At 44.1% G+C, this 22,407-nt stretch overlaps 1 protein-coding gene and 1 long non-coding RNA gene across 4 annotated transcripts in view; one reads left to right on the forward strand and one right to left on the reverse strand.

Annotated features, from left to right (window-relative positions):
• Positions 1-19,242, forward strand: part of LOC132569761 (uncharacterized) — a 323,211-nt gene extending 303,969 nt beyond the window's left edge. Inside the window, exon 3 of the long non-coding RNA XR_009555285.1 lies at positions 19,101-19,242. This is a non-coding gene — a long non-coding RNA (uncharacterized LOC132569761). The remainder of the gene's footprint in view (positions 1-19,100) is intronic.
• Positions 1-22,407, reverse strand: part of WDR7 (WD repeat domain 7) — a 301,241-nt gene that overhangs the window by 19,607 nt on the left and 259,227 nt on the right. The gene's annotated exons all lie outside the window — the stretch shown is intronic.

Below are 22,407 nucleotides of genomic sequence, written 5' to 3' on the forward strand. Positions count from 1 at the left end.
TACAATGGACTTCCACAAACCGCTATGAAAATGAGGACCTTGCCGTATCTGTCCTGCTAGAGGCCCAGAGCCCTTCCCTGGATGGCCCAGGCTAGCTTGATCCCATCAGATCTAAGAAGCTAAATGGGATCGACCCTGGCTAGCATTTGGATGGGTGACCACCAGGATTCTTTTTCTAGCAGGCGCTCCTCTGCATATTAGGCCATTCCCCCTGATGTAGCCAATCCTCCTAGAGCTTACAGGGCTCTTAGTATAGGGCCAACTGTAAGCTCCAGGAGGATTGGCTGCATCAGGGGGACGTGGCCTAATATGCAGAGGAGCTCCTGCTAGAAAAAAAGCCCTGGTGACCACCAAGGAATACCAGGGTTGCGACACAGAGGCAGGGAACAGCAAACCACCTCTGAACATCTCTTGCCTTGAAAACTCTACAGAGTCGCCTTAAGTCAGCTGTGACTCAACGGCAAACCTCCACCCCAAAAAACAAATGAACAACAGTACTATAGTTAAGGTCCTTGATACTTCATTTTCCCCAGCTGCCTTGCATACCAGGGAGCCAATCGGACTTTGGTCAGTAAGAGAAGCTGCCCAGTAACAATCTTGTCTACCACCTCAGTTGCTTTCTGTATTCCAAAGATCAGGACAGTTAAAAGTCACTATATTTGTCTATGAAGACAGACGCAACAGGAGCTGGGCATTGTTCTTCCAGGAGACATCTAGAATATGGGTGGAAGGCACATGATATGGCAGCTGTGCTGAAGCTAGGCAGATATAGACAGCTTCATGGGAGATCTCCTGGGAATTATCTTGTGTGCTGTCTTGAGCTCCATGATGGAATAACACAGTATATAAATGGAACATTGTTCAGTTAAAAATGGGGGGGAAATAAAATGTTCTAGTGCTGTTTGTTGCCTTGGGGACCCTGTTTGGACGGATAGGCCAATCCATCCGGTTTATAATCAGGGCCTCTTTTGTAGCAGGAACTCCTTTGCATATTAGACCACACAACTCTGATGTAGGCAATCCTCTAAGAGCTTTTAATAGGCCCTGTAAGAAGAGCCCTGTAAGCTCTTGGAGGATTGGCTACATCAGGGGTGTGTGGCCTACTATTCAAAGGGAAAAAGGAAATGTCCCCTGTGCAAGCAGCAGTCGTTTTCAACTCTGGGGTGACGTTGCTTTCACAACGTGTTCATGGCAGACTTTTTACGGGGTGGTTTGCCATTGCCTTCCCCAGTCATCTACGCTTTCCCCCCAGCAAGGTGGGTACTCATTTTACCGACCTCTGAAGGATGGAAGGCTGAGTCAACCTTGAGCCGGCTACCTGAAAACCCAGCTTGCACTGGGGATCAAACTCAGGTCAAAGGAGTTTCTACTAAAAAAAGGCCCTGTTTATATTTTAAATTTATAAATCATAAGAACATAAGAGAAGCCATGTTGGATCAGGTCAATGGCCCATTCAGTCCAACATTCTGTGTCACACAGTGGCCAAATATATATATCCTTTTATCCATTTTAACCTGACTGCTCAGCAATTTCATTGAATGCCCACGAGTTCTTGTATTGTGAGAAAGGGAGAAAAGTACTTCTCTCTCTACCCTCTCCATCCCATGCATAATCTTGATCAGATCACTGAGTCCCTGGGTATATAGGGCTCTGGGTGATGAACAAAAGTAGGATAAAATACATCACAGACATTGTTAAAAGTATAATAAACAAATCACTCATAATATTCTTAACAAACCCTCAACTTAAAAAATCCAATTGAAATTAAGGGATCGCTTTTGGGGGCTTCATTTACTATCAAGTGAGTGCAAACAAGTCTGGCATTCCTTCTCTCTGATTCCTGCCAGGTTTCCATGTCCAGTCTTTACGAGACTCCTCTCTACAAATCTTTGTCTTAAGGAGCTTTGTCTCCTGTTTTGAGAACTGTGGGCCAAGTACAGTTGGGCAAGTTACAGCCAAAGAAAACTTTGTGTACAGCAGACCTTTGGAAATATGCTCCAACCAGATCCCCAATATTTTAAAGTCCATGTTTATGAAAAACCTCTAGAATCTGTAAACAAAATCTGCCGTTCAAGCACCATCCCAATAATTGATTGTCAGAGGGAGATAGCTGCCCTACAGTAGAAACTAAGATGTACTGCACTTACCAAAAAGCCAACATTAATAATCTATTGTGATATTTGCCTACTGTACATCATGTAGAAGATAGGTTGGCTCAAGCCAACCCCAGTGCCTTATGTAATCTCAATTGCTTAATGAAAAGGGAAACTTAAAAGGCCGATTAATTATGGGATTCAATATTTCGGCCATCAAATTCCTTAGCACTTAACAAGCAATTAATATTTGCCAATGAAAAATGTTTGGGTGATTCAAAGGTGAAAATCAATACTGCTAGCAAACTTGTTGCACTCTCAGCCACTGACAATTTATCCAAATAACGGCAATCCTTAAGGGAGCCAAATCGCTTTGATGTTTTAATTTATGTGCTTTTCCTTGCAGATGCTAATCCTTTAAAAACAGCTTTCCCTCTCCTTGGCGTAATTCAGTTTGCACTTTTCAGGGCTCACTCTTATTTATTCATCAAATAAGCAAGGACGTGCACACATCTGTGCATCCTTGCGGCTGAAGCAAATGCATTTCTGTTTGCTGAGGTTTTCAGCTGGCATAGGGCACAGCGGTTCTGCGATAAAAGGCGGCATGGAAGGAGATACTCGGCGGCTGCTCATGCTAACAAATTTGTATCACCGAATATTTGTAGAAAGGTTTGCAGCCTTCATTTTGTTAATGCAGAAAGCAGACTTCAGTCAGTATAGAAAAATAAGAAAAAATGAGACAACTGCTCCACGAATGACTTTAGAGTGGGAAGACTTGAGCTTTTTTTTTTTAAACTTCTGCATTGGATGCCACATATGTAACTCAATATAGGTTACTTTAGGAACATAAGAGAAACTATGTTGGATCAAACCAATGGCCCATCCAGTCCAACACTTTGTGTCACACAGTGGCAACCCCCCCCCCCAAGTGCCATCAGGAGGTCCACCAGTGGGACCAGGACACTAGAAGCCCTCCCACTGTGCCCCTTTTTGTCATGTGGGCTGTTATTTGAAAAAAGTAAACCTAGGCTTGGTTTAGATGCAACAACAAACTCTGGTTTGGCACTATGTGAATAAAGTGGAGAGGAGAGTTGGGGTCTTTTTCATGAGGCTAAATTTGGTGTAGTGGTTAAGTGAGCAGGTTCTAATCTGAGAGAACTGGGTTTGATTCCCCACTCCTCCACCGGCAGCTGCTGTTGTGACCTTGGGTCAGCCATAATTTCTCAGCAGAGCTGTTCTTTCAAGAGCGGTTCTCAAAAGAGTTCTCTTAGCCCCACTTTCCTCACAGGGTGTCTGTTTTGGGGAGAGGAAAGGAGGAAGACTGTAATCCACTCCGAGACTCCAAGTGAAGGACAGGGTATAAATCCAATCTCCTCTTCTCCATAATCTCTGCCTCCCATTGCATGGGGCAAGTTATTTAAATACTTGGTTTGCAGCAAGCCACAGTCTATTGTTACATCCAAAACAGCAAACTATGGCTTCCATGTGCCTGGAAAACCATTTTGAGATCTTCGCTTTCAAGGCATATGCAAGCCATAGATCGCTGGTTCAGATAAAACAACAAACAAAACAACAAAACTGCAAACTGGAAAGTGTCTAAATAGTTTGCCAGATGAGTCTGCAAGCAAGACGTAGGCTCCCTCCCAATCTCAGTCTCATAGTGGCAAAGCACAGTCGAGCCATAATTCACAACCTGAGATCTATGATAATGGGTTGGTTCCTATCTGTCCATTCTGCCGATGTAGTCTTCCAACGCAAGGAGACTTCTGCTCATTCAAGAGACGCCTTGGGTGGCGGAGGAGGTTCTTGGATTGGAAGAGCGTTCTTTGGAGAAATGGGCCAGCAGCATGGAACGACTGGATGCTACCCACTGTAAAGTGAATATGCTGTAAAAAATTAAATACAGCAAAAAGACCTGAAGAGTGGACTGTGGGGCTGCCTAGACGTACGGAAGAGATTAATGGGCCTGCATATCACGTCCTGGGTCCAGTTCAAGCCCTCTTGCAGGATAAAGGTGCTTAAAGCTGGCATAGAAGGCTGCATCACCAACTATGTGCAAACAAGGGGGAGGAACAGAAAATGGTGACTGCTCAGGTGGAGGCTGTGCCATGTTTTGTAGCTTGTGGAGATCTATGTTTGTAGCTCCAGTTCACACATAGGATGCGATTTCTGAATTCTGAAACCTGAAACCTGTATAACTGATGAACAGTGACTTTTGAAAGTTCCAACCCTGAAAAATCTTGTCTCTAAGGTGGCACTAGACTCGAATCTAGCTGTTCTATTGTATCAGTAGAAAAGAGCAAGAGTCCAGTAGCACCTTAAAGACTAACCAGATCTGTGGCAGGGGTTGAGTTTTTCTGAGTCACGGTTCACTTCTTCAGTGAACTGTATCTGAAGAATGGAGCAGTGACTCATGGGAACTCATAAAAAAAGGTAAAGGTAGTCCCCTGAGCAAGCACCGTTAGTTTTCGACTCTAGGGTGGTGTAGCTTTCACAACATTTTCACGGCAGACTTTTTTACAGGGTGGTTTGCCATTGCCTTCCCCAGACATCCACACTCCCCACCCCCCAGCAAGCTGCGTACTCATTTCACCGACCTTGGAAGGATGGAAGGCTGAGTCAACCTGGAGCCGGCTACCTGAACTAGCTTCTGCTGGGATCGAACTCAGGTCATGAGCAGAAGGCTCTGACTGCAGTACTGCAGTATTACCACTCTGTGCCATGGGATTCCATACCTTGCCACAAATGTTGGCCTTTAAGATGCTACTGGGCTCTTGCTCTTTTCTACTGCTACAGACAGACTAACACGGCTACCCTATTTTGATCTGTTCTACTGTGTGCAGGTGTTGGAAGTATTCTTTTGATGTCTCCCCCCACGTTTTTTTCCCAATCATATGGCTCTCCACTCAACATAATAAGCACAGCATGCAGCCAAAGACTGCATATTCAATTTAGAACAGGCATATTTAATTTAATAACTGCAGAACTCAGAAGAGTTACTAATTTTTAAAAAGCCCCTGATACTAGAATATGCTCAGGTTTGCAAAGAAAGCAATTTCCAAGAAAGGCCGCACCTCATGTGTGTATAAAGGAGCCATCACATTACAGCCGACTTCAATCCCGTAGACTTTTCAAGGTGAGAGACTAACAGAGATGGGTTGCCATCGATTTCCTCTGCATCAAGGAGGTCTCCAATGTGCCCTCTAAGCTGTGGAGTCTTGTGAGCAGAAATTCTACTTTGTGAGCTACTAGCATTAAAGTTGTGAGCTACTGCTCTGGGGCCACTGTTTGTGAGTTAAGACGAAAATTTGAGAGCCAGAGGCTAAAGAAATGTGAGCTAGCTCACACTAACTCAGCTTAGAGGGAACACTGGTGGTCTCCAATCCACATACTAACCAGGGCCAACCCTACGTGCCTCAACCCTACTTGACTCCTTGGCCCCGGCTTGGTGGAATCAGCTCCCTATTGAGATTCTGGTCCTCTCTGCTTTGTTATCATTTCAGAGGGCCTGCAAGACGGAGCTATTCCTCTGGGCCTTCGGTTGATGCAGCGGGCATCCTATTCCATCTGTTGGCCTTCCCTGCTGTGATCATATCTTATTACCACTATCTACTTACTGTACTCTCTGGACCATAAATGCACTGATCAGCAGAAAACGGCCAACTGATACCGCCATCTATGGCCCATATTATTGTTTTATGGTTTTATCGTATTGTATTGAGATCAGGCTAGCCTAGGCCATCCAGGTCAGGGCACTCATCTTGTAGCTATGTTATAAATGAGCAGGTGTGAGTTTCTTTCCATTATGCCCTAAAAAAGGGCAAGGGTTAATAATAACCAGGCCTTGGATTCAGTGGGAGCTCACAGGAGCACAGCTCCTGAACCTTTCTGAGAGTTCCACCTCCTTGTCATAAGAACATAAGAACATAAGAGAAGCCATGTTGGATCAGGCCAACGGCCCATCAAGTCCAACACTCTGTGTCACACAGTGGCAAAAATTTTTATATACACACATACACTGTGGCTAATAGCCACTGATGGACCTGTGCTCCATATTTTTATCTAAACCCTTCTTGAAGGTGGCTATACTTGTGGCCGCCACCACCTCCTGTGGCAGTGAATTCCACATGTTAATCACCCTTTGGGTGAAGAAGTACTTCCTTTTATCCATTTTAACCTGTCTGCTCAGCAATTTCATTGAATGCCCACGAGTTCTTGTATTGTGAGAAAGGGAGAAAAGTACTTCTTTCTCTACTTTCTCCATCCCATGCATTATCTTGTAAACCTCTATCACGTCACCCCGCAGTCGACGTTTCTCCAAGCTAAAGAGCCCCAAGCGTTTCAACCTTTCTTCATAGGGAAAGTGCTCCAGCCCTTTAATCATTCTAGTTGCCCTTCTCTGGACTTTCTCCAATGCTATAATATCCTTTTTGAGGATTGTCCATTGAATAGTAGGTACAGCTGCATGACAATCCCTGGATGAGCTCCACCACCTATTTTTCTACAAAACGACCCCTGATAATAACCCATTTGAATAACTTCAGGTGGGCAGCCATGCTGGTCTACAGTAGAAGAGCAAGATTTGAGTCTGGCAGCCCCTTAAAACCTATCAAGATTTTCGTGGTTTGAGCTTTTGAAAAATCAGAGCTCCCTTTGTCAAATATCTGATGGAGCTTTACGGTCAGTCTTTGGGGTCAGTCAGCAATTTTTCTCCAGGCCGCTTTGGAAAGGGATCCTGGCAATTTTTGCCATCTTCTGGGCATGGAGCAGGGGTCGCTGGGGATGTATATGTGTGGGGGTTGGATTAGATGACCCTGGAGGTCCCTTCCAACTCTATGATTCTAGGGTGCTACTGGATTCATCCCATTTGAATGGCATCTCAAAGCTCTTCTTTCAACGCACACCCTCATCTCTTTGGTCTGTTCAATGTAATTTAAGAATGCTTATACCTTTGCTGAGAAATGCCCCCAACACTGTAATCTGGAACTAGCGGGTGTAGTGATTATCACATTGGACTAGGATTTGAAAGAAACCAGCTCTGGTTTCTGCAGAGTCAAATCCTGACTCTGCAGTGCAACTTGCTAGGTGACTTTGGGCCTGTCGTTTTCTCTCTCAGTCTAACTTATCTCACAGGATTATCATCAGAATAAAGCAGAGGGGAGGTGAATGATGCACAGCATCCTGAAGTCTTTGGAGAAAGGGTAGGATAAAAGTATATTGAATAAACAAAACCTGTCTAAACTTTATTGGTTTACCACAGTGGTCCTAACATTTGGGTTGCATGTGGTCAAGCAGATCCAACATATGGTTAACCATCAAGAATCTGCTTTCATGTTTGAACCAAAATGGGCTGGACTGGAAAACTGCATTCACCATGGAATGAAATCACAAAAGCAAGGCTGTTACAAAGTAGGGATGCCAGCTTCCAGGTAGGACCTGGGGATACCATGGAATTACAGCTCACCTTGTGCCTACAGAGATCAGTTCCCCTGGAGGGTGGACTCTATTGGATTGTACCCCTGTCCTCCCCAGGCTCCGTCCCCAGATTTCCGGCAATCCTACCCTCCACCCCAATCCCAGCTGGTGACAACCCTATTAAGAAGGAAGAAAATAAGGGGGCAACATTCCAGTGCTCCTGGAAACTCTGGAAACCTGAAGAACTTGACAAAGCATATGACTTGCTTTTACATGATGCGAGGTGGGCTCAGAGGGTAACTCTGAGGCTGTGAGGCTCTGAAGGGCCATGCCTCAATGGGAGAGCACTCCGACGCAGGAATTCGGGGGCTAGCCTTACAGTGGCTCTCCTCCTTCCTTGAAGATCAGGGACAAAGGGTGGCGGTTGGAGGAGAGATGTCCCGGAGACACCTACTTAATTGTGGGGTGCCTTAGGGGGCAGTTCTCTCCCCAATGTTGTTTAATATTTTTATGCGCCCCCTTGCCCAGATTGCCCGGAGACATGGGCTGGGTTGCCATCAGTACGCTGATGACACCCAGCTCTATCTATTGATGGGCGGCCGGACCGCCGACACCCCTATAAATCTGGACCGGGCGTTGCAGGCCGTGGCAGACTGGATCAGGCTGAGTGGGCTGAAGCTGAACCCAGCGAAGACAGAGGTCCTTTGCGTGGACTGCTGCGGGCTGGGAGGGGAGATCTCCCTACCGGCCTTTGACGGTGCGTCACTGATACCAGTGCGCAGGGTCAAAAGCCTGGGAGTGCTACTGGAGTCCTCCCTGACAATGGAGGCACAGATAGCTGCCACTGCGAAATCCGCCTTCTTCCATCTTAGAAGGGCGAGACAGTTGGCCCCCTTCTTAGAACGTAGCGACCTAGCAACAGTGATCCATGCAACGGTCACCTCGAGACTAGACTACTGTAATGCCCTCTACATGGGGCTGCCCTTGTGCTGAACTTGGAAGTTGCAGCTAGTGCAGAATGCGGCGGCCAGGCTGCTACTGGGACTACCTCGGTGGGAACACGTGCGGCCTGGGCTGAAGGAACTGCACTGGCTTCCAGTTATATTCCAAGTTCGCTACAAGGTGCTGGTTATTACCTTTAAAGCCCTATATGGCCAAGGCCCTGCCTACCTTAGGGACCACCTCTCTCCACACGTTCCCCAGAGAGCACTAAGATCTAACTCCCAAAGCCTTTTAAGGATCCCTGGACCAAAGGACGCCAAATTGAGAGTAACAAGAGAGCAGGCCTTCTCCATAATGGCCCCCCACTGGTGGAATCAATTACCGGAGGAAGTGCGAGCCCTGAGGGACTTTAATCAGTTCCGCAGGGCTTGCAAAACCACCCTCTTTCTGCAAGCATATAAGGAGCCCTGAAAGCGATACCTAGCCATCGAAATACATCTAGCACCTTAATTTATTGTAATTTTTAACTTTTATGTAACCGTTTTTTAAATGTATGCACTAACTGTATTTTAATTGTTTTATGTAAATCATGGTATACCATGTCTTGTTAGCCGCCCTGAGCCTGCTTCGGCGGGGAAGGCGGGATACAAATAAAAGTTTATTATTATTATTATTATTATTGGCATTCAGAAAGTCCAAAATTTGATTCCCAGCCTGAGCTTGATAGATTAATGGTCTGACTCAGCATAACATGTTATCAACACTCCCTCTAAGCTGTGGAGTCTTGTGAGCAAAAATTCTACTTTGTAAGCTACTGGCATTAAAGTTCTGAGCTCCTGCAGAAATTAGTTTGCTCTGGGGCCATACTTCCTGAGCTAAGGCAAAAATGTGTGAGCCGGAGGCTAAAAAATTGTGAGCTAGCTCGCACTAACTCAGTTTAGAGGGAACACTGCAAGTTATGTGTGCTCCAGCCCTTTCAAATGACCCCAGTATCCAAGAACAGCTTTTTGAGGGGCTCTGGATGGAGCTGGTATACGCAAGACAACTTGGATTTTTAGCAATAACATATTTGTCTCGGTTGATGATTAGCCGAAATTCCACCTCATCTAGTGTCTTAGTCTACGGTGAACTCCTCTTACCGTGTTTAATCTCTTGATCACCAAAGGCTATCTTATCCAGGAGGTAATCCATAAACTTTTGGTCATAGAGAGTAAACAAGTTAGTCCTTGGTGGAGATGCTACCATCTAATAAAAATCGAGTGTGGCAGCGAATACAGCCTCTTTCCTACAAGGAAAGGGTGAAGAGCTGGGGGCTTTTCATTTTGAAAAAAGGCAACTAAAAAGGAGAATAAGTCAGAGCTGTTTAGAACCACGAATTAAATGGAGAGATTAATTTTTAATACAGAAAATTTTATAACTCCTGAAACAACTCACAAAGTAAGAACTACACAATAAAAGCCATAAAAACCAACAGCATAAAAACTAACAATAATATACAAGCCATTTAAAATAAGCTAGGATGTTAAAAGAACTCATAATTGCTATGCTACAAGCATAGCCAGTTTCAAAAGGGGATTGGATAAATATAAAGAGCAGAGGTCCATCAATGGCTATTAGCAACAGCATATTGTTGGAATTCTCTGTCTGGGGCAAGTGATGTTCTGTATTCTTGGTGCTTGGGGGGGGGTGGGGATAACAGTGTGAAGACTTCTAGTGTCCTGGCCCCACTGATGGACCTCCTGATGGCACCTGGGATTTTTGGCCACTGTGTGACACAGTGTGTTGGACTGGATGGGCCATTGGCCTGATCCAACATAGCTTCTCTTATGTTCTTATTTCAGCAGTCTTAAATGATATTCAGAAAAAAAATATTCCTTAGCCTAGAAACAGTTCATAAAGAAGAAGATATTGGATTTATATCCCGCCCTCCACTCCGAAGAGTCTCAGAGTGGCTCACAATCTCCTTTACCTTCCTCCCCCACAACAGACACCCTGTGAGGTGGGTGGGGCTGGAGAGGGCTCTCACAGCAGCTGCCCTTTCAAGGACAACCTCTGCCAGGGCTATGGCTGACCCAAGGCCATGCTAGCAGGTGCAAGTGGAGGAGTGGGGAATCAAACCCGGTTCTCCCAGATAAGAGTCCGCGCACTTAACCACTACACCAAACTGGCTCTCCTTAACATTACAAAGCCCTTCAATTTAGGCTGGAACTGAGAGAGTTCTGAGAACTGTGACTGGCCCAAGGTCACCCAGCTGGCTTCAGGTGGAGCAGTGGGGAACCAAACTCAGATCCTCATATTAGAGTCCGCAGCTCTTAACCAGTACACAGTGTTGGCACTCTGAAAAGTGAATGTTTGTATGGCTTGTTTCTTGGTTTAATCTTGTAAGCAGGGGTTTTCTTGTAGAAAAAGCCCAGCAGGATCTCATTTGCATATCAGGCCAAACCCCGATGTCACCATTGTTTCACACAAGGCTTTTCTGTAGAGAAAACCCAGCAGGAACTCATTTGCATATTGCATATTGACTCCCCAGGTGCCAAGCCAGCTAGAACTGTGTTCCTGCTCAAAAAAAGCCCTGCTTGTAAGGCTTTTCCTTCATTTAGATCCAGTAACATGTAAAACAGTTAAGGAATATTTGAGGTAAACTAATCCAAAAAGCTTTAAGCAGATTCATAACCATACATCACTCCAGTATAGAAGCAAAATGTCTTCTTGTTTGCCAGTATGGGGAAATCATAGTGGTGCAACAATGCTGTTATTGACTGATCTGGCTCTCAAAGGGAATTCCACCCTCCACTCCATCCCAAATCCTATACTTGGCTGCTGCAATCTATAGATCCTGTGAGATGAACAATAAATTCTTACTTGTCATTTTTGGTAAAAGTTACCTTGAAGTTACACAGAGAGTTATTACTGATTTTCACCATGCAAAGACTGCTCTCTAGCTCCCTCTCTGTAGAGTACAAAAGCTAAAAACAAACAAAAATCGAAGCTAAGGAAAGAATCTTCCTCTGTTCCACAAGGGCAACAGAAGCTAGGAATGAATCAGTGGTATGATAAATCCCTCGGCTTGTAGTACATTAATGAGCAGTATGAAAATATAGGATACTAGACAAGACTGACGCACATCTTTAAAACCACAGAAAACGTGTTCTAAACTATATTTTCTTGAATATGCATGCAATTTCTATACATATTGTATGTGATGTCGAACATTCATTGTTCACACATTGCTTAGGAGCAAATCTGGGTTTGTTGTGAATACACAGTTCAGAGGGAGCTGTAGGCATTGCTGGCTTTCTGACAAGCGTACCATAGAATCCTAGAGTTGGAAGGGACCTCCAGGGTAATCTAGTCCAACTCCCTGCACAATGCAGGAAACTCACAAATACCTCCCCCTAAATTCACAGGAACTTCATTGCTGTCAGATGGCCATCTAGCCTTTGTTTAAAAACTCCAAGGAAGGAGAGCCCACCACCTCCCAAGGAAACCTGTTCCACTAAGGAATCGCTCTTAACAGTCAGGAAGCTCTTCCTAATGTTGAGCTGGAAAGTCTTTTGACTTAATTGGTTCTGGTCCTGCCTTCTGGGGCCACAGAAAACAATTCCACACCATCCTCTATATGACAGCCCTTCAAGTACTTGAAGATGGTGATCCTATCACCTCTCAGCTGCCTCCTCTCCAGGCTAAACATCCCCAGCTCCTTCAACCTTTCTTCATAGGACTTGTTCTCCAGACCCCGCACCATCCTCGTCGCCCTCCTCTGGACCCCTTCCAGCTTGTCTATGTCCTTCTTAAAATGTGGTGCCCAAAACTGAACACAATACTCCAGGTGAGGTCTTACCAGAGCAGCGTAAAGTGATACCACCACTTCACGTGATCTGGACACTGTACTTCTGTTGATACAGCCCAAAATTGCATTTGCGTTTTTAGCCACCACATCACACTGTTGACTCAAGTTCAGTGTATGATACACTAAGACCCCTAGAAGGGCTTTTTTTTTTAGCAGGAATGCACAGGAACGCAGTTCCGGCTGGCTTGGGGCCAATGGGTGTGGCCTAATATGCAAATGAGTCCCTGTTAAACTTTTTCTACAAAAAACCATACATACCAGTATTATTCAAGTATATGTTGCATGCAGCCTTCATTTTTTCAAAGTATACATTTTAAAAAACCCAAAAAACCAGTATGCAGTGGTCCTCTTGGGTCATCTTACATGTCGTTCAACCACGTACTTCAAACTAAGCTACATATATGTTTTAAATAAACTTTTCTTTTCCCGCAAGGATAACTTGCAAGGTTTTTTCCCCAAAATGGATAGTGTTAGAATTTTGAACTTTTCTTCTAAAAAGAGCCATTATCTTCGGGATGAAACAATCCACACTTCCATCTTAAATACATTAGTAGAAGTAGATTCTCTAGATTTCATTTGCACTCCATTACGTATCCTTAGTATTGCAGTCTCACTATTACATTATCGGAAGGTGAGGGGAAGACGAGCTCATGTTAAGGTTTTAAATTTATTTTCTACTTGTCTTCCAAATGGTTTCCTCAATAAAAAAGCAGGAGGTAAAGCGGTAAAGTTTTCACTCAGATATACATCTTAATTTTTTTTTCCTGAGCAAACAACAACAACAACAATCTAACGTTATTATTTTGCATCAGCCACCACAAATTACTTTGTATTAAAACGTAAAACTGCATGATTTGACAGCCAGCGTACAAAGGAGAACAGAAAGTGACCTTGAACAGCAGTGTATAAAAATACATTTATCACTGAAATGGCACGCTGCCTGTCAGTCAATATATGCCTCTCATTTGTTCAGAGGTTCTCCTGCTGCGATTCCCTCATTACAATTTGCTTTTACTTCCTGGGCAAATGACAAGCTGAAAATGAGGCAGCGTCTTTCCTGACCAAACTTAATCCAGAAAAAATTAGACAACAGCTGCAGCCATCCGAGTGTTACAGCGTGTTTCACAAAATGTTATCTCAAATGTACTCGCTCAGGCGCCCCCCCCCTCAAAACATCACATGATGCTAAACGAGAGCGCCGGCCAATGCGCCCCATATCCTCTAAGCCCATCGCATTTTATTAAGTTATTTACGCTGATCTCGTTAAAAAAAAATAAAAATCAATGCCGCCTATTTTTCAAGCGACGCCAGACATTTACAAAGATTTGATTTACATTCGCAGTTTAAGGAGCGCACGGCTTCTTTTTTCTGTTTCGAATATTTCAAGATGACACCGCCAAAAATTAATATGGCAGTAAAGTCAACGGTGCATTCTGAGCAGTTATTCCTAATTAGGAGCGCTCACCTCTAAGTGGATGCAGTTAAGGGGCTGGGCTCCCAAGATTACGGCAAGGGGCATAAAATACTTCAAAGGAAAGACAGCTGATATCTCCCTGTGTGTGTAAACATGCCTGAGCCCATGGCTGCTGTAAACTCCTGCAACGTCTTTTTTTTTAAAAAAAGAACTCTCAACCCCCCCTTCCCCCAACACACATAGGCAAGCAGTGAATTACAAGTGACCTTTATCTAGATGAGGTAAGAATATTTCAATCAGCCCAGACAAGCACTTTTGGGGAAGCGGAACCTCTTTTAGTCTTCTTGCTGCTTGTGAATAAGCCTTAAATGATAATTCATGCTACTCATTTTTTTTAAAAAAACACACACACTAAAGAAATCTATGCACAGAACAGGAATCTTTCCTCCTCAAATATTTAATCTTATGAAAGAGTTCAACAAACTGGCTATATGCTCTAGACCAGTGGTCCCCGACCCTTTTGGCACCAGGGACCGGTTTTGTGGAAGACAATTTTTCCATGGACTGTGTGTGTGTGTGCGTGATGGGTCTGAAATGATACCACTGTGCACTTTATTTCTATTAGTTTGGTGTGGTGGTTAAGTGTGCAGACTCTTATCTGGGAGAACCGGGCTTGATTTCCCACTCTTCCTCTTGCAGCTGCTGGAATGGCCTTGGGTTAGCCATAGCTCTTGCAGAATTGTCCTTGAAAGGGCAGCTTCTGGGGAGAGCTCTCTCAGCCTCATCCACCTCACAGGGTGTCGGTTGTGGTAGAGGAAAGTAAAGAAGAATGTGAGCCGCTCTGAGACTCTGAAATTTGGCGTGGAGGGCACAATATAAATCCAGTGTCTTTTAAAAAATTTATTATTATTATTATTAATGAAATAATTATACAACTCACGGCCCGGTTGCTAACAGGCTATGGACCGGGACCGATTCACGGACCAGGGGTTGGGAACCCCTGCTCTAGACTAGTAACAGAAAGACTGCTCTGAAAACATGATGCCATATGCATCTCACACACTGGGCCAAGAAACCATTGTCATAGATCAAACTTCCTAGGAAGAAATTGCTGTTAGGTACAATACTGAGAACAGTTGACACGCCACTGCTGCTGTTATAAATGCCTACAAGACTAAGTGACAAAAACGCATCGAATCCACCTAACCAGACAAGTAATGATCCTCAAATTTACATGGGCTCAGTGCTATAAATCATTGCACAGTACTTCCTCTTGAACCACAAATCCCACAAAGTTGATGTTCAATACAAGAAGCGCTAGCTTGAGAAAGAACACTTCACACGGGGGGAAAATGCAGATCCGGTTTTAATGCCAACAACCAAATATGAAGTGCAATTAACATTAATATAAATGTTCATGTGAACCTTCACAATTGAACAGAAGCAAAGCTTCTTAAGGGACACAGCTGTTAGAGAGAGAAAATAACAACACTGTGGATACATAATGTGGATGCATTGTTTAGAAAGGTATCTCTGGGAAGCAAACTGGACTTTTTAATTTGGACCTGGATACTGGTCCACAAAAGCTGCTTATTGCTATTCATTTGCATTGATTTAGTAGATTTTGTATCTCAGTTTTTGACCAGAGTTCCCAATGTGGTTCATGACACCGACAAAATCAACAATCCCATTAGAAAACTTACAATTTTAAAATGAAAATCATACAAGAAATGAAGACATAAGGGGAGAGCAACTGGGAAGAAAATAGAGGAAAATGGATTGGGGGGTGGACCCACATATTTTTTAAAAGAAAAAAAATGCACCGAGTCCTAAATGACCACTCTGCTTTACAGGAATGGTATGCCACAATAAATTTAAATCAGGATAGCAATACATAAATGTAAGGATCTTTGTAGAATTTATACTGAAATAGAATTCATGTTTGTAGCTTATACAGTCTGAAGTGTTTTGATGAAGTACAAGAAAATAATAGCTATTTTGTTCAGTTAACTGTACTGAGAGCCAGTTTGGTGTAATGGTTAAGTGTGCTCGAGTTCGATTCCGTCCGTAGCTGGATTCAGGTAGCCAGCCAAAGGTTGGCTCAGCCTTTCATCCTTCTGAGGTCGGTAAAATGAGTACCCAGCTTGCTGGGGGGAAAGTGTAAATGACTGGGGAAGGCAATGGCAAACCACCCCGTAAAAATTCTGCCGTGAAATCGTGAAAGCAACGTTACCTCAGAGTCGGAAACAACTGGTGCTTGCACAGGGGACCTTTCCTAAGTGTGCAGGCTCTAATCTGGTAATAGGGTTACACTGCATAAAATGGTTTTACAAACTTGCCTGGATAAATGCTTAAGGACCGTGGTCTGTAATGCTGTATTTAGTTTAAGCAGGATCCTATTTACATAATCTCTGCACCGTTTAATGTGTGAATTCTTCTACCGTGCTTAAGTTCTTTCTGATGCTTCCAAACGTCTAAAATCCGAAAGCATTGATTACTGAATAGTCATTTTTGTGATTATGCTAGCTCACTGTGTGTAATCCACCTTGAATCCCCGTGAGCATGGCGACTATACATAATGCAAATATACAAATAAATACACACGCCGTGCAGCCTGAAAATCTTCTTTCCATTCACTTCTGCAAACCGCATCCAGGTTTGCCTTCCGACAATGTATCGAAGCCACGAAAGTGGGTGCAAAGGAGATTTGTTTAACCAGCATTTGAAACAACAGCACAAAGTACAAAATGGTGCATGGAGGAGAGTCACGATTTTCCGAACGGTGAGGGCTGAGCGGTATTCAGAATCTAGTTCTCTCTGCCACTGGAAACATGACAAAAAGATCACTTGCTCATCAGCTTCCCCGATTCAATGACATCCAGGCAGCGTCTCTGCAATTTCTGTCTCAAGGATCATCCTTACAGGTTGTCATGTTCCAACAAAGGAGACACTCCAGGTACAAAAGAAGGGGTATTTTGGCTGTAAAATGTTCAGCACCACTTGACCCATAAGCTCTGGTCAAGTGTTTTCCCCATAACGCAGAGTGCCATTTTAGTCAGACGGCAATTCCAGCTGTTTGCAATTAATCTTGTAGAACAAATCAGTTTTCAAAGCGATATTCCAATACATTTTGCCACCCTCCCCTTTAAAAAAAAATAAATCAATCTTATTTGTTCTGAACTCATCTTGGGAGAGAAGAAGCATTTTATAATGGGGGCCTCTTTTGAGCCACAGATTAGACTGTAACATTAGGATGCGTCTTTTGAATAAGCGAAAAAGAGAACTCTCCAACACAATCGTTTTTTTGGCTGGAAGAAGTCTTTCCCTATGTTAAATGACAGTATTGTGGAGGATGATAGAAGCTGCTTTGTGAACCTTGATGTGTCTAGAGTCAAGCTTGAACACCTGCTAGTTCGGCTCATCTCCTGTTCGCCACTGGGGATTGAGCAGCCAATTAACTGACAGGCTCTTCACAAACATGTTTGTGTCTAGTCACAGGAACTCTGCTGCATCCCAGACTTCCTAGGGCAGAAACCAAGATGATTCATCTTCTCACCTGGGCTGAAAAGAAAAGGAGCTATCCCTCCTCTTCCCTGCAGCTCAGACTCTCACTTGGTGATGGCGGTGGAGAAGAAACACACCACTACTATTCTCCACAGTGGAGAAGGGGGATCCAGTATGGTACAGTATTGCAGCATTGGCTTAGGACACGGTGGCCAAAGTGTGGCTTGGGAGCGACATGTGGCTCTATCACACATATTGTGTGGCTCCCAAAGCCCCTACCATCCCATCAGCTGGCTTGGAGAAGGCATTTGTCTCTTTAAATCACTTCTCCAAGCCAAGCCAGCAAGTGCATTCAAAGTTAAAGTTGCTGTCTCCCACCCCTTCTATTTTCCTTCCTTCCTTCCTTCCTTCCTTCCTTCCTTCCTTCCTTCCTTCCTTCCTTCCTTCCTTCCTTCCTTCCTTCCTTCCTTCCTTCCTTCCTTCCTTCCTTCGTCTCTCTTTTGGCTCTGAAACATCCAATGTTCATGTCTTGCCACTTTCAAACATCTGATGTTCATTCTATGTGGCTCCTATGTTAAGCAAGTTTGGCCACCCTTGGTCTAGGATCTGGTAGGTCTGGGATCAAATCCATGGAAGCTTGCTGGGTGACCCTGGGCCACTCACACACTCTCAGCCTAACGTACTTCACAGTGTTGCTGTGAGGATAAAACAGGACAGGAGAAGGAGGTAAGCCACTGTGGGTCCCCAATTGCAATAAAAGATCAGGTATGAATGAAGGAAAAATAATTCTTCCCACACTCAAGCTGTCATATCGGGCTGCAAAGAAAAGGAGAAAAGTTTGATTGCTTTCATCCAAGTTTGAATCAAGGTGAATGTTTGTTGATGCCACCACAGGAGGTGGTGGTGGCTACAAGAACAGGCAGCTTCAAGAGGGGACTCGATAAACATATGGAGCAGAGGTTCATCAGGGGCTATTAGCCATGGTGTATGGATCTCTGTCTGGGGCAGTGATGTTGTGCATTCTTGGTGCTTGGGGGGGGGGCAACAGTGGAAGGGCTTCTAGTGTCCTGGCCCCACTGGTGGACCTCCTGATGGCACCTGGGGTTTCTTTGACCACTGTGTGACACAGAGTGTTGGACTGGATCGGCCACTGGTCTGATCCAACATGGCTTCTCTTATCTTTAAAATGATCTCTTTCACTTCTTAGTTTTTTAATGGTGGGATCAAAAGTATTGCTTCTGAGCACCCCATCCAACATGGAGGGGAGTGACTACAAAAGATCTGTTTCTCTTCTCCCTTTCAGGACTGGGAGAGCAAAAGCTGACTGATTGTGATCTTCAGCTTCACTGTTGTGAAAGTTTTTCTGAGAAGAAACAGATCAGACGCCCAGTTCTCAGCTGCTCCCCCACCAGCTGTGAGTCAGCTTCTGATTTCCCCCAAAGCTTCCCTATGTCCTAGCACAACAAAGTTAAGTTGTGGGGAAGTGGAGAGATACTACCTGATACTACCCATGGATTACTGGCAACTTGCTTGATGGCTCTTCAAGTCGCTTTTTGCAAGCTGAACATACCCTCCTTTGTTGACTCATGGCTTGATCCTGAGTGTCAAACAAGGCATGTTTGAATGCTGAAGAGGTTGCTGGGAAATCTGTGGAGTTCCAGGGTACAAAGATACTAGATGTAAAAAAAGTTTCACAAGAGATCCATGGTAACCATGAACTCGAATTGTATGGGCTTGAAGATAAACAAAGGAACTGTCCTCTATTTTCAGTGGCTCTTCCTTTGGTTGAAGATCCATTCCCACCAGAGGACAACTTCAGCCTTTGCTCAGTGGGTTTGTAAGATGCATGCCATTTGGCTTCATGGGAGCATAAGAAGAAGAGGAGGAGGAGGAGGAGATTGGATTTATACCCCGCCCTTCACTAACCAAAGGAGTCTCAGAGCGGCTTACAATCTCCTTTCCCTTCCCCTCCCCACAACAGACACCCTGTGAGCAATGTTCCCTCTAAGCTGTGGGGTCCTGTGGGCAATAAACGGCTTACAATCTCCTTTCCCTTCCCACAATGAGCAATGTTCCCTCTAAGCTGTGGAGTCTTGTGGGCAAAAATTCTACTTTGTGAGCTACTGGCGTTAAAGTTGTGAGCAAGCGATTCGGCCACTACATAAATCAGTTTACTCTGGGGCCATCCTTCCTGAGCTAAGACAAAAATGTGTGATCCAGAGGCTAAAAAACCGTGAGCTAGCTCACACTAACTCAGCTTAGAGGGAACACTGCCTGTGAGGTAGGTGGGGCTCAGAGAACTCTCCCAGAACTGCTCTTGAGCAGAACAGCCCTGAGAGAACTTGTGGGTGGCCCAAGGTCACATCAGCATGTATATGTGGAAGAGCGGGGATTCAACCTGTCATTGGAATTCTGCAATGAGGGCTGGATCCCAGCAACCATCAATGGAAGGAGAGAGGACTTGCATTGCATTCCCATCTCTCCGCAGCAGTGCTCATACTGGGCAAGTTGATTCCTTGAGTCGAGGGATGCACAAGGACACCCACGTGGGTTGAGGGGGACTGCAGTAAGGAAGGAGAAGAAGGTGAGTATGCTCCCTTTCTCAGGATTCATCTTTCCCTCCTTGGGTCAGAAGGGATTGTGGGGGAGGAATGAAACTGAAGTCTGCATTCTGCTGATGGATTGACGAACCCAACCTTGAGAACTGATCCTTCCCTTTGCTACCTCAAAAGCTGCTGCTGAGGGTCACGTGTTTAATGGAACAGTGTGAGATGTATGGAGCTACAGCCTAAGTGCAAAACTAGCAGCAATTGTAAAGCTGTCCTCCCATGAGTGATTTTTAATGTCCAAGGACTATACTCAGTCTAATCAATAAAGTCCACTGTTCCAAAAAGCCACACATCTGTTAGTTCCAAAACAAGCTGCAACTTTTAGCTATATAATATTTACCAACTGCAGAACAGCCAGGAAATTAGCACATCTCATCAGCACTGAAAGGTTAGGGGTTTTTTTTTTCTTGGCTTGGTGATTAAATTACCCACAATAGCTTCAAAGGCTCAGAAATTTGAGCACCTCGTTAAAGTCCATTAGAAGTGTCCCCTCCCCACTCCAGTGGTTTCTCCAAGGCCTAGATTAACCATTAACCCAAACCCCAACATATACATTCAAAACCCCAACATATATACTGTGGCAGCATCTACGGCACCAGCATAATCTAGTACCCAACAGGCAACTCTCTCCCTTCGTTAGCTGCCTGTACAGACAGAAGTCTGTCTGGTGCAGAAGGAACATACCCACAATTCAGATCCCCTCCCCTTCCTTTATTCCCTTTATCTGTCTCAGGGAGGATGATAAAGGTAACCACGTGGTGCCTGTGGGAATCACACCTGCAATCACAGTACCAACATAATGCATAAACTGTGCTTAAAGGTGCAGAACCACAGAATCACAGTTCAGCTAGAGGCTCTCCTTTCTTTCATGAAAATATGTCTATGTAGCAAGCATCCACGCCTTTCGAATTTGAGACCATGAGACCACACGTTGAATAAGATTTCCCTTGCACCGTTCCAAATGAGAACATGGTGCTTTTCCTTTATTTACTAGACATGGGAGCTGTGGCCCATGTCCCATCTTTTGAGGGACATTTAAAAGCAAATGAATGCTCCTCCACTTGCAGCTCCTGGAATGGCCTTGGGTCAGCCACAGCTCTTGCAGAGTTGTCCTTGAAAAGGCAGCTTCTGTGAGAGCTCTCTCAGTCCCACCGACCTCACAGGGTGTCTGTTGTGGGGGGAGAAGATATAGGAGATTGTGAGCTGCTCTGAGACTCCAATATCATCCTCTTCTTTTTCTTCTTCTGATAATGATGATGATGATGATAATAATAATAAATCCTTCCCTTTGCTACCTTAACACAGAGCAGCAGCCTGATGAGAGGCTCTCCTTTCTTTCCTGAGAATGTGTCTACGTAGCAAGTACCCACGCCTTCCGAGTTCCCCACAGCTGAGACCATTGCGCTTGAGCTGTGGCTCACATTCCAACGTTTGGGGAACCCTAATAAAATGCAAACCCAAATGAAAACCAACGGTACTCTGCCAGGTAAGATGAGTGGAACAGGGAAAAATGGCATCCTTCTGTGTCATCACGGTTGCACACAATAAACGCAAGGGTAGAGGTGTGAAGGCCTGAGAAAAAAATGGAAAAATTCGGGGGAAAATGGGTTTTTCCCGTTTTTTTTCCTGAAGCCTTTTTTTTGTTTTTTTTTTCCGAAAAATTGGAAAAATTGAAAAAAAAAGAAAAGAAAAAAATTGATTATGGAATGTTTTATTTTTAACATGATACATAAAATATTTTAAGACAAGGTGATCAGATATTTTTCAAATAATTTCTAAAAAAATATGTATGGTATCAGATTATTCTAATTTCTGGGCACTCAGGACAAGCAGGTCATGCCTATTCACTGAAACGTAGTCCTACACTCCCTTCTATGCACTTCCTGCCTCTTCAATTCTTTTTACAAGAATAAGTTTTCATTTTTATTTAATACTGTGGAGAGGAAATAAGAATAATTGTTACTTCTGGGTTTTTAAAAATTGTTTTGTGGAGGTTTTTTTGTCTATTCCACATAAACTAGTGGAATAGTTTATGTTCCAGTTTGGTGTAGTGGTTAAGTGTGCGGACTCTTATCTGGGAGAACCGGGTTTGATTCCCCACTCCTCCACTTGCACCTGCTGGCATAGCCTTGGGTTAGCCATAGCTCTGGCAGAGGTTGTCCTTGAAAGGGCAGCTGCTGTGAGAGCCCTCTCCAGCCCCACCCACCTCACAGGCTGTCTGTTGTGCGGGGGGAAGGTAAAGGAGATTGTGAGCCGCTCTGAGACTCTTCGGAGTGGAGGGCGGGATATAAATCCAATATCATCATCTTCTTCTTCTTCTTCTTCTTCTTCTAACTAGTAAACAGTTCAGGAGATTGTTGCTCCATTTGTTGCAATTACAAATAAATATTATTTTAAAAAGTAAATTCTGTTTGTATACACTATATTTTAAATATGCTAGTTGTGATAATTTCATGCCAAGTAAAATTGTCCATAAAATTTAGGAATTTTATGTTCCTAAAGTAACAGAATGACTTTCAATCTGGAAAAGAAAAAGAAATGCTAATGTAGCATTTTTTCAATTTTTCCAAAAATTTCCGT

Source organism: Heteronotia binoei, chromosome 4, assembly GCF_032191835.1.
Source record: "Heteronotia binoei isolate CCM8104 ecotype False Entrance Well chromosome 4, APGP_CSIRO_Hbin_v1, whole genome shotgun sequence".
NCBI lineage: Eukaryota > Metazoa > Chordata > Lepidosauria > Squamata > Gekkonidae > Heteronotia > Heteronotia binoei.